Source organism: Elephantulus edwardii, unplaced genomic scaffold (assembly GCF_000299155.1).
Source record: "Elephantulus edwardii isolate Elephantulus edwardi_28Jun2011 unplaced genomic scaffold, EleEdw1.0 scaffold00014, whole genome shotgun sequence".
Lineage (NCBI taxonomy): Eukaryota > Metazoa > Chordata > Mammalia > Macroscelidea > Macroscelididae > Elephantulus > Elephantulus edwardii.
In genome coordinates, this window is record NW_006399764.1 from 18691018 (window position 1) to 18704466 (window position 13449).

Consider the following 13449-nt stretch of genomic DNA (forward strand, 5'->3'; position numbering starts at 1 on the left):
ATGGACTGCTAGGAGAACAAACAGGATTGTCCTGGAGAGGGTAAAGCTAGAATGTTCCCTGGAGTCAAGGATTCTGAAGCTTCGTCTGACATACTGTGGGCATGTTGCAAGGAGGGACTGGTCCTTGGAGAGGGACATCATGCTTGGCAGAGTGGAGGGGAGGCGAAGGAGAGGAAGACCTTTGATGAGATGGATTGATTCTGTGACTAGAGAGGTGGGAATAAGTGCATTTGAGATGGCTAGGTTGGCTCAGGATAGAAGAGTGTATAGAGCTCTTATACATAGAGTCGCTATGAGTCGCAAGTGACTCCATGGCACATAACAACAAAACAACAACAACTCTACTTAACAACAACAATAACAACTCCACACCAAACCATAGCCAAATTCTCCCAATGCACTCTATGCTGTTAGTTCACAAATTTAATTTTGAGCTACCTAATAGGTGTCTGAATTAAAATAAAAAATATTAACAAGAAATATTCTCATGACCTCCTAATTTCAGGCATTTGTCTTCCCAGGATTCCTTAGAGGGTAAATAAATGATGACATATGGATTTGATCCTTTTTCACTGTCATTACTTCATAGAATGCTGGAGAAGCTGTTACCTGGTCCCTTGAGAGGTGTAACACATCACATTGTCATTTTCTGGAGTAGCTGTCTATTGAAATTCCTTGGGCTGATAGGTCAAACCTACTGAAGGCATCTCACAACCACCCACTCACCAATCTACCAACTGCTGTCTGAGTTCTAAAGTTGAAGACACCAAGAAGTCCTGCCTGTCTTGCCTGGTGTTTCCTGGAGAAATATTTGGAGACAGCTCCTTTCATTTGCTCCTCACAGAGTAGCCAACATTCTAGAGACAGATAATATGCTGTCTTTGGACGCCCCCAGATGACATTGCTGTGCTGTGCTGCGCTTGAATTAAACTTGCCTGTTTCAACCTCTCTTCCCTTAATATGATTTATTCACCATGGCTTTTTGGCCCCTTATGCAACCAGGATTGCTGGCAGATGTCTCCCACAAGTCCTCAAGATATGATGGGATCTGAAGCAGTCAATGATGCACAAGGGACAGACCAAAAGACCAGTAAAGGCCCAAATCCCGCCCTACCTCCATTCACCAAACAATGCAACCGTGACTGCAGACGCCCACACAAACACCTTTTTCTCATTTACAGATGGACTGTGGCCCTGCCTGAATTCTTGGACTGAAGCTTCCAACAAGAACTCCTCCCTTATGAAGAGCAGAAATCATAACTTATAGGCATTTTCTGTATACCTCAATATAGGGCCTGCAAACCCTCATAATGTCCACGACTGATGTTCTTGGCTATTATAAGAAAGGGAGGAGATTCAAGTCCATCTCGTCATTCCTCAGAAGAAGATCTGGTAGTAAAGTTTCTGAGAATTTACCATTGAAAACCTACAAAGCATGGTTCTACTTTGACACACATTGGTTTGTCCATGAATGAATGCCCGTGAATTTGATGGTAATGAATAGACGCTACAATCTATCAGTGGAAGAGAAACTACTAGCGTACACACTCGATGAGCCCCGTAGTGGGGTGGATGGTTCAGACCCAGACAAATGTCTGGCCTTGTGAACCTTACCTGGAGGTTAAGAAAGATAGAGGAGTTTCTGAGGTGCAAAATGCTGTCTTGCTTTTAAGTTCTAGAGTCACCGCTTAGTTAAATTTCTTGACATTCTCTCGTTTGTATGTTAGCATTTTGTGTCAACTGTACTCAGAAGCACATTCTGGGATCCTCATAGGAGACAGCCCTGGTGGTTCAGTCACTGAATCTTCTTGGATATGGACTAGATGACATTACTCTTCTGTCAACATGTGAGAGCTCCACAGCACAAGGACCACAGCTTCACACACTATCATATTAACAGTGTGTGATGCTGGAGAAGAGTATTGAGTGTACCATGGACTGCTAGGAAAATGAACAGGTTTGGCCTGGAGAGAATGAAACCAGGCTGCTCCTTGGAGGCAAGGATTCTGAAGCTTCATCTGACATACTTTGGACATGTTGCAAGGAGGAACAAACCCTTGGAGGACGTCATGCTTGGGAGGGTAGAGGGATAGCACAAGAGAGGAAGACTCTCTATGAGGTGGATTGATTCAGTGACTGGGATAATGGGGTAGGTGTGTCGGAGACAGTGAGATTGGCACAGGATAGAGCAGGGTTTAGGGCCATTGTACATAGGGTTGCTATGAGTTGCAGGCAACTCAATGGCACATAACGACAAGTTTTGCTCTAAAGACACCGGCATGTGGAATGGTTTGATGATGTCCTCTTAGCATCAAAACGTCAGACCTTGAGTGACCCAGCCCCTGTTTTCCATCTCCTCCTTGGTCTGTGGGACTCTGCTCAGTAATCAGTGAGCAATGGCAGAATTTAAATAGTATCTCACTGTGTGCAGTCAGCAAACAGCCACCACTTTCATCCTCTTGTTTTTAGCAACTTTGTACTTCATGGAGGTGGGGGTGGGGGTGGGGGGCTGGAGATCCCAGTTTATCATTAAAGTTCCCCGACTCAGCACTTGCCCCTTCACAAAAGTCTTGGAACCCACATACAAAGATTAAACTCTGCCACACAAAAAGTCAGACAAAGGCAGGGAGTCCAAGTGGTTCCCACCCTTCACACTCGCCACACCCCAGCAGCCAACAATAAATCCCCTCCGGACAAAGAAGTCCTCTCCCCCACTCACCAGAGAGTAAATCCCCTGTTGGCAGGAAGCCAGGCTGAACAGATGTGTCTGCCACCACTTCCTGGGGTGGGGTCAGACCGCACCAGCTTTGATCAACCCAAGGGAGGAATTTCCAGTGTCAAGGGCCCCTCCATAGAGAAACCCCCAGGGCCCATGCAAGAGGTAAAGGCACTAGGGATTAAAAAGCAACTAGGAGCATCCCAACTGGGCGAGCAGCACAAAGGAGGCCTGTGTTCAGAGCCTGAAGTGCTTGGCCATTTACCTTTTCTTTCTGAAGGTGGCACAGATGCAAATAAGCCCACCTTTCATGGCTGGAAGCGCTCCCCAGGGAAGGAAATGCCTTAGTATTTCCTGACTTTAGTCCTCCCTATTAAATAGTCTTTCTTGCTAGTAAACACATAAGGAAGACTATGAACAGTGATGAAATGTAAATGAATTGTGATGCAGCATCACACTAAGTATTATTTAAATTAGACCAAGACTGAAAAAAATACAGTCCTACTACTGTAAAAGCACTGACCATCCCACAGACGGCCAGTAGAACAAACAGATCCGACTCAGAGAGGATGCAGCCAGAGTACTCTTTAGAGGCAAGAATTACGAGGCTTCGCCTCACATACTTTGGGCATGTTGCAAGGAGGGGCTATTCCTTGGAGAGGAACATGATGCTGGAAAGGGTGGAGGGTCAGTGAAGGAGAGGAAGACACTCAACCAGGTGGGTTGACACAATGACTGCTATAATGGGCTATTTTGTGTCAGGAAGTGTGAGGATGGCACAGGATAAAACAGAGTTCAGACTTGATAGCATCTAACAACAACAAAATAGTGTAAATGCTTAAGTACTCTGTTGCTGTCTGAAAGATTAGTGGTTCAAACACACTCAGAGGCTCTGTGGGAGAAAGTTTTCATAAATATTATCTCACTGACTACCAAACACAGCCAGAAATGCACAATCTGGAAAGGATAAAATTGATGAATGGGACCTTCTTAAGATTAAACGCCTCAAAACTTTAAGTGCATCAAAACTTTTTCCCACAGAGTGAAAAGAAAGCCTTACTGACTGGGGGGGAAAAACATTTAGCAATACCATTTCAGACAAGGGTCTCATATCAAAAGTTGACAGAGTCCTACAGGGCTTCTACAAGAGAAAGACTGATAACACACTTACAAAGTGGGCAAAAGACATGGAAAGAATTTTCACAGAGAAAGATGTTGAGATGACAAACAGACACATGAACAAAATGTTCCAAATCACTGGCAATAAGAGAGATGCAAATCAAAACCACAATGAGATACCAATTTCACCCCAGTAGCAATGGCAAAGTTTAAACAGGACAGCAAATAATAAAGGTTGGCGATGATATGGCAAGACAGGAACTCTTACACACTACTGGTGGGATTGTAAAATGGTACAGCCAATCTGGAAGGCAGTTTGTCATATCCTCAGAAAGCTGAACATAGAAATTCCATATGACCTAGCTATTCCACTTCTTGGAATATAGCCCAAGAAAATGAGAACTAAGGCACGGAGACTTGTTCACCAATGTTCACAGCAGCATTATTCACCATCACAAGAACATGGAAACAGCCCACATGTCCAACCACAATCAAATGGACTGAGAAAGTATGGTGTATTCACATGATGAAATACTACACAGCATGCACAAGCAATGATTTTGTGCATCACTATCTAATATGGGACAGACTAGAGAGCATTATTCTGGGTGAACTAACTCAGTCCCATAAGGACAAATATTGTATAAGACAATTGTAGAACTTGTATGAGGATACAAGGGTGGGGTGGAAGGTGAGAACAGAGGGGTGAGTTTGGTGCAGGGGTGGAATGAGGGGAGGCTGTGGTGAAAGGTAATTACAGGTAATTATAGGGTGATGGGTGGAATGAGGGGTTGTTGTTGTTGTTGTTATGTGCCATCAAGTTGTTTGCGACTCATAGCGACCCTATGTACAAGAGCCCTAAACACCGTTCTATCCTGTGCCAACCTCACTGTCTCAAGCACACTCATTCCCACCACTCTACTCACAGAATCGATTCATCTCATCGAGGGTCTTCCTCTCCTGTGCTGTCCCTCCACTCTGCCAAACATGATGTCCTTTTCCAAGGACCAGTCCCTCCTTGCAACATGCCCAAAGTATGTCAGACGAAGCTTCAGAATCCTTGACTCCAGCGAACATTCTGGCTTCACCCTCTCCAGGACAAACCTGTTTGTTCTCATAGCAGCCCATGGTATATTCAACACTCTTCTCCAGCACCACAACTCAAAGGCATCAATTCTCTTTCTATCATCGAAAAGGGTAAGACGATCCAGTGTAGAAAAATAATGTATATGGACTTTGTAAGTAAGCCAGTATAAGATAAAAATAAAATAAAAATTACTTGACTGCCTTCAAATTAGTTACAACTTGTAGTGATGTTCTATCAGATTGTGAATCTTGACTGGAGAAGATTGCTCATTCTTCCCCATTGGACTAGTTGATGGACTCAATTGTTGATCTTTTGGTTAGCAGCCCAACACATTAGGCATCATAATGCCAGAGCTCCTTTCCAAAAAGACTACAGCCATGGGCAGTTCTACCCTGTTGTGTGATTTTATTGCAAATCAGAATCAACTGGGCAGAGCCTGACTATTTATAACTAAGAAGCTATGACCGTAAATCCATACCCTGTCTCTGGAAGGGGTCACCACTTTTCTCTGTAGCTACTTCCCACTAGAGTAATAATATATCAAACTCTCTGGAACACAAATCATTGCATTTGTGCCTAATGAAGTATTTTATTTAGGACTATAGTAGCCTTACAATGTGTTACACCACCAGGCATTGAACTTGTAGGACCCTTTCACGATGAAGTAAAATAAAGCCTCTTGCTCAGACAGTGGAGTTTTGTCAGACTCTTCTATGTGTCTATGGAGAGGACTTACTTGGTCACTTCTAAGAAGCCAGACTCCCTCTTGTTATCAGAAGGAACCAGTCCCTGGAGAAGGGCATCATGCTTGATAAGATCGAGGTTCAGCAAAAAGGAGGAGGAGCCTCAATGGGATGGATGGAGCCTGTGGCTGGAACAATGGGATTAAACAGAATGATTGTTAGGATGGAACACTGAGGGAGCTCTGGTGGCCTAGCGGCAAGAAGCTGCACTGCAATCCCAGAGGAGCGCAGTTCGAATCCATCAGATGCTCTGCTGGAGAAGGAGGGAAAATCTCCTGTACCAGTCAGATCTGATTTGACGGTATACACACAAAATATAATAAAATTAAAAAATAAAAAAAGGATGGAACACTGGACAACACTTTGGCTATTGTAAAGAGTCAACAATAAGTTGGCATCAACACTATGACACCTTAAAAAAACAAGCACTAACTTGATATGCATCCCAAGGCATCTCAGGTCAGTACAGAAGCCTAGAGAAGACTGGACTCCAGGAGGAAAAGAATCTTTCCTTCTCTTGGATCTGTAATAAGTTTTCAGACTCTTCTCCTGAATGACCCATATTTGGCCAATATTAGTGAGACACGAGGTGTCAACAGCCAGGAAATCAAAAGACAAGTTGCTTTAGGGAAGTTTACTGTGAGAGACCTCTCCAGAATGATCAGGAGCAACAATGCCAGACTAAAGACTAAGGTGCACCTGATCCAAGCTGTGGTCTTCTCAGTTATTTGTTATGCATCTGAAAGCTGCTAGAGATGACAGAAGAATTGCTGTCTTTGAGTTGTGGTACTGGAGAAGAGTATCGAACATACTGTAGACTGTAAAGAGAACAAAAAGCTCTGTCCTGGAGATTGTGAAACCAGGTTGCTCCTTGAAGGTAAAGATTTTGAAGCTCTGTCTCACATACTTTGGGTATTTTGCCAGGAGGGACCAGTCCTTAGAGAAGGACATCATGCTCGGGAAGGTGTAGGGTCAGTGCAGGGGAGGATGACCCTGTATGACATAGAGCAACATAGTGGCTGCGGCAGTGGGGGCAGGTGTGTTAGAGACAATGAGATGGGATCAAGATAGGACAAGGTTCAGAGCTATATGTCGTAGGGGCACTATGAGTAGTGTTGACTTAATGGCACATAACAACAGCAACGACAGTGGGAAATGAGGGCGCAAGAAGCATTGTTGAGACTCTCACGGCCCAGTTTGAGAATCATGTATGTCATTTCTACTCACACTTCTCTGACTTCGTCTAAGCACAAGAGCTTCTGGGAAATATAATCAAGTTCTATGCTCAATAAAAAAAGGAAACCAGTGTGTTGGTTGGCATAGCTATGAAGTGAACATTGATTGCAGGTAAAAGTTTTGGGAAGAATTTTCACATTGGAACAGAGAAGGTTTTAATTCTCAAGGACAGTTAGCCATTTAGATAGGGAGGAGGGAATCAAATGAAAGAAACAAACAAAAAAATGTACAGCCTGCCGACCCTGGACAATACAGTTTTTAGTACTAACCCACTGGCATCAAGTGACCTTCCAGCAGCTATCAACGGCAAGGGAGAAAATTACTCCTATTTCTCCCTTGGAGCAGCTGGTAGATTTGAACCAACTGCCTTTGAGGTTGGCAGCACAATTGCTTACCCACTAGGTACCCAGAAATTCCTTTTTTAGCACTGTTGATAGAAAAAGTCTCAGATAATATGAAAAGCAGGTAGTTGAAAAATGGAATGCTCTCTTTCTCTCTCACACACACACAAAGACACTTTTTATAACTTTTTCCAAAGTATAAAAGGAAGAAAAGCCTACGGTTACCTTTACATGTGTAACTCTCATTGACAGTTGAAGTCTTTTCCAGGCAAGATCAGATTTTCCTAGCACCATATTAATTTTATGTATTTTTGTGTAAAATGAAGTCGTCTTATGCCACTTATTACATCACATTGCTATTACATTTGATTTAAAGTGCAAGAGGTTTAACGATGAGTGCACATAAACACTGGTTTGGTGACAGACACACTACTTATCTTGGATGATTTTAGCTTTACAAAATCTGCAGGAAAATGTCTAAAATCCATGTTAGTGTGTACAGGATGGTGATGGCAGTTGTTCAGGTCACATGGAGAGTCTAATACTCACATTATGGCAAACACGCATTCCTTTGAATGAGGAAAAAGGCATTGCTGTCCCTCCCCTTCCAGTCTTCCCATCTCTTCTGAAGACACAGGGCAGCAAAGCAGTGACGGCTACAGGCATTTACAGGGAGTGGCAGGCACGGCAAGCTGAGAAAGTAGTGGCTGACTCTGAGTAAATATGAACATTTTAAACACCATGGGGCTCAAATTTCTCGATGCTCTAGAAGATATCTTTGTAAGCAAGGAAAGGGGAAAGAATAGAAGGGACCATAAAGAGGTACATTGGAGTTGGAAGTGTTGGTAGGAACTCATGATCCACACACATGCAATCATGGATTTACTTGTGTGTATGTGTGTGTATAGGAAGTTGCACTACCAACCTGAAGGCAGATGGTTCGAATCCATCAGCTGCTCCAGGAGAAAGATGAGCAATCTCCCCCTGTGCAATTTGCAGCCTCTGGAAACCACTGGAGGATCAGCTATGAGTAGGTTCCTAGGCAACCGCAATGAGATGAGTTGTTTATATATACGTTGTTGTTATTACATGTATATGAGTATTATATGTGCTGTATCTTTGCATAGAAGCCAATAGAAACAGTATTAAATCCGGAGGAATTTAGTCATTGCAACAAATAACAATGTTAATACATTAATTAATACAGATCTAAATACAGGAATAAATAGATCGATGAAGGATAAGGCAATTTTTTTCCTTGAAGTATTATGACAAATAATAAATAAAGAATGATGGAAATAGATAACATCATGAGATAAGCATGTTAAGAGATAATTGCTTCATGTAAGAGACTCTTGCTGTTGTTAGATGTTACAACGATCCTATGAACAACAGACCAAAACCTTGCCCTATCATGTGTTATCCTAACGATCTCCATCATGATTAAACCCCAAACATACTAACGGTAGCTTGGGGGCTTGATGAGAAACCAAATCTCAGTGTTGTGTCAAATACATACTTAAAATATAATGATATTTGACTACAGAAAGAAGAACCACAAATTTATGCTGCAGAACTTTGCAGATCCCAGCACAATCAAGAGGTCAAGGTTAACATCCTCTGGTGGTCTAGTGGTAAGGAGTTGCACTGCCAGTGCAAAGGTACGTGGTTCAAATCCGCCAGCTGCTCTGTGGGAGGAAGATGGCCAATCTCTTCTATGCGATTTTCTGCCTCAGAAAACCTGCCGGAAGGTCAGCTCTGCGTCAGTTCTGCCTCGATGGTCCGTAACAGCAAATAATAAAAAGATCCAATTACTTCGGAGATTTACTTCCAGCCAGGAATGCGAGGACTGGTCAGAAGGAGTAGCAGATGAATCCAGAGGCATGTCAAGGCAGGCAATATAGAAAAGAAAAGCGCCACACTCTTGGAAACTGTTGCAGACTTAAAAATAAGAAAAGACTAAACAAATTGCTCCAGGTGGAAGAAGTCTAAAGGGCACGATAACTCAATGCAACAAATATTTCTGGATACAATCCTGAATCAGAAAGGAAAAATACAGTGGTTTGGACAGTTGGTGAGATTTGCAGATGGCTGATCATGTTGTTTGACTATATTTCCTGACCTGAAGTCTTACATGCTGTTTGGGTAGAATATTCCTCTTCAGGGCCATACACACTATTTGTACAATCAGGACTCAAGGAGTTCAAGAGAAAACCTATGACAATAGGTATGTAAGTGAGTGAGGGGACAAAAGCAGTAACATGTTAACATTTGGGGAACTTGTTTGAAATGAATGTGAAAATTTTCTGTAAGATCCTGTAGCATTTTGTTGTGATGGTGGTGTTGATTGCCGACAAGTCCAGCACACCTCATAGTGACCCTGTGAACAAAAGGCCTGAAGCATTTCAATAACTATCATCATTTATCAAAGTTCACAGTTTCCCAGAGGCATGTTGTTTAGGAAGCGGATGCCACTCCTGCTTCCAAGTAACATTTTTTTTAAAAGTTTGAAATAATTTCAGATAATGACAACAATGAAAAGAACTTTCTTCATTGAAAAGAAACTATCTCTATGTTTTGAATTTTATATAGTTAAGTGGGTTAGGGCACTTCCAATAAAATTCTTAATTACATTTAACTATTTTTTTGTGGCTGACTTTTGTTCTTTTACATGCTATTCCTTTTGAAGAACATACAGAATCCAAGTTCTCATTCAAGTTATAATACCATACTATTATTTAGTACACACCAAGCTTATATTTAATGATAATATCTAACTTTTAACAAGTACATAAAATTTGCCCTACCTGTATTACTTCATTATATCTTTATGACAACCCTGTGAATTAATTCATGTTATAATCCATTTTCTCAATTAATAAACTGAGGCGTACTTACTAGAATTAGACTGATCTACACATTATAGGAAAGACCAAAATAATAAGAATGAAGTTTCGCTTCCTCCCATCAGAGTAGCATAAATGTAAGCAGCTGGGGGTGTCCATCAGACCCTCAGGCTTGTTTCTTTTGGCTTTTCAAACCTGAAGACGTAATTTCCATTCCTAATCAGCTTTTCATTCCTTGAATCAGCTCATGATTCAAGATGGTTGCTGGAGCTCCAGGCTCAAGTCTGCATGTCTGGGCAGCAGTACAAGGAAGTGACATAATTAAGGATACACATCCCATTCCTATTAGTTCACATTCCTTGCATTCAAACATCATTTCTACTGAGGCCACAACTGTATCATGGCCAAGTTAATTTGTCCAGGAGCTAACAATTGCTATGTCTTCATTGGGAATGTTGCACATAATTTCCTAAATGAAGGACTGAACTGGTATGGGTAAGCCCTGAGCAATCTCTGCCAAAGAGGATAGACAAATAGGTGACCAGAAGGTCACTCAGTAAATGGAGATGCTGAGATCATTTTTAAGTCCAAGGCTTGAGTATTTAACACGGTGATAAACTCCTCAGTCCTGCAGAAGATGGCACCCTTTGTGCAGACTTCAGAGACCTCTCCTAGTCAGCTATAATCTAAAATCAGATGTTGGCACCTGCCTACAGTTATGGCTTTCAAACCTATCAAAATCCTTGGTCAAAGTGCACCATTTTTCTCACTCATTGCTATTGAGTTGGAACCAAATCATAGCTGACCTTCCAGCATGTTCTCAGGAGACTGTAAATTTCATGGAAGGAGATTGTCCCTCTTTCTCCCAAGGTGCTGTTGATAGATTCAAACTACCAGAAAGGGTCCAATTTGGGGTAGGAGTTCTACACTCTGTGGAATATGGCTCTAGAATGTGCTAAAGTTCACCACAGAAATCAGAATTAGAGAAGAAAAGCGATAGGTAAATAATATCATGATAAACAGTATTATGCTCAATTTGCATACAGTGTAGTTAAGGAATATTGAATATTGCATGGACTGCCAAAAAAAACAAGCAAATCCACTTTGAAGGAAAAGCGACCGGAAATCTTGTTGTTGTTGTTATTATATGACATCAAGTCACTTGTGACTCATAACAACTCTATACACAACAGCTCTGAAGCCTGATCTCTATCCGGAGTCAATTTCATTGTCTCCAACACATCAACCCCCATCACCAAGTCAATCTAGCTCATCCAAGGTCTTCCTCTCTTGTGCTGCCCCCATACCCTTCCAAGCATGATATCCTTCTTTAGAGATTGGTCCCTCCTGGCAACATGGTCAGCATATGTGAGTTGTTGTTGTTGATGATTGCCATCAAGTCGAGCATGACTCATAGCGACTCTATGAACAAAAGACCTGAAGCTTTTCTATAATTATTGTTGTTTCTCAAAGTTCATAGAGTTTCCAGAGGCATGTTGTTTAGGAAGTGGATGCCATGTGAGACTAAGCTTCAAAATCTTTGCCTCCGAGGAGCAGCCTAGTTTCACCTTTTCCAGAATGGACCTATTTGTTCTCTTAGCAGTCCATGGTATGTTCTTTCGATACTTTTCTCAAGCACCATAACTCAAAGGCACTGATTCTTCTTCTATCATCCTTATTCATTGTCCAGCTCTCTGATGCATAGCAAGTAATTGTGAAAACCATGGTGTGGAAAGGAGATTGTTGTCTTGCTTGTTTCGGACAAATCATCAGGAAGCTGCAAATATTAGGAAAGGGCATCCTGTAGATTAAGAAGAAGGTCAAGTACGAGGAGGGAAACTCCCTTAGATGGACTGACACAAGGGCTCGGACACACTAACAATTGTGAGGAGAGTGAAAGTTCATATTTCCTTCTGTTTTACATGAAATCGTGATGTGGAGCTGACTTAACAATTACCAGCCACCTTTGATAACCAAGAAGGTTGTGTTCCCGAGCACCCATAGATGTTCTACAGTAAGAACTGGTCAGCAGATCCTCCAAGAGCAACTTGGAGTCAGAGTCCTCTGGGTGTAATTGTGGCTTCTTATTCCATGTAGCTAGAGGAGGGGCCTGTGATCAATGGGAAACTCAGTGATTCAATGGAACCTCCAGACTGTGCTCTAAGCACTGAGAGCAGAAGGGAGCACAGAGGGTGGGAAGAAACTCTTTGGACTAGTTTATTTCTTACACCGTTCCCTAAATACAGTTGAAAAGTCTTCCCTTCACTTTAATATCCTCATATTCCAAGGAAGAAGTGGAAATCTCCTATACCTGCTGCTGGTGTTCTCTAGAAAGTGAAGCAGAAGTCTTTACGTCTTCTTCAAGGTCCCCTAGAAATATTTATAGGCTCCTCTGTGGGACACTACCAGATGCTGGGTGCCTGCAAACAGACAACATGCCTTGTCCTTCAAGACGTCTGGGAGACAGAAACGCCTTGCCTGATGCTCCTTGTCTCAAAACACCACGTCCTCAAGGAAACAAGACAGCTGAATCATTGCAAGCAATGGCAATAGACGATTTTGCTCCTCTTGGCCAATGGGAAGAAACAATTTTCACACATTCTTTGTTCCCTGTGTGTTCAATTTCACTTTCATAATGAAATCTTTTTTAAGTCAGAGGAGGGGGAAATAAAGTTACTTCAAACAGTCCAAAGTAGAATTGCTTTTGGCTGTTTTCAAACATAAATGAATCAGCCAAATGCATTTCAATCAAAACCTTTTTTTGAAAGCACAACAGCAGCAATGAGTTTCCCCTGAGTGTGAGGTTGTGAAGGTCAAGGTCTAACCTGATGTAAATAAAAATGTCTCAGTAGAGCAGAGTTAGAGGTTAAATAAATGTTTTAACAACAAGGATTTAATACAGGACCATTAGAAATAGATTTAGCCACTTGTATAAAAAAGGAGAAAATGGCAATTTTTTCTCTGGGTCCTAAGTGAAATATGGTTTGATTCATAGATATGTTATGGAAAAGGAAAAATAGATTTACTGCGACAAATGGCACTGAAAATATCTGAACAATATCTATGGAAATTCTTTATCTAAAGTGAACCATAGCCTAGTTATTTTGACGAGGAAAATGTAGTCTTTGTTATCAGGAAGAATTAGTCCCCAGAGAAGAGTGTCATGCTAGGGAAAGCAGAGGGTCGGCACAAAAGAGGATGAGTCTTAATGAGACGGATTGACACAGAGACTGTACTAATGACTCCAAACATAAAAACACTTGGAGAATAAACAACTGGCGATGTTTCAATCTATGATGCAGAAGGTCATTATAAGGGATAACTGAAGAATAGCACCTATCAATAGCAATAAACATTGGAT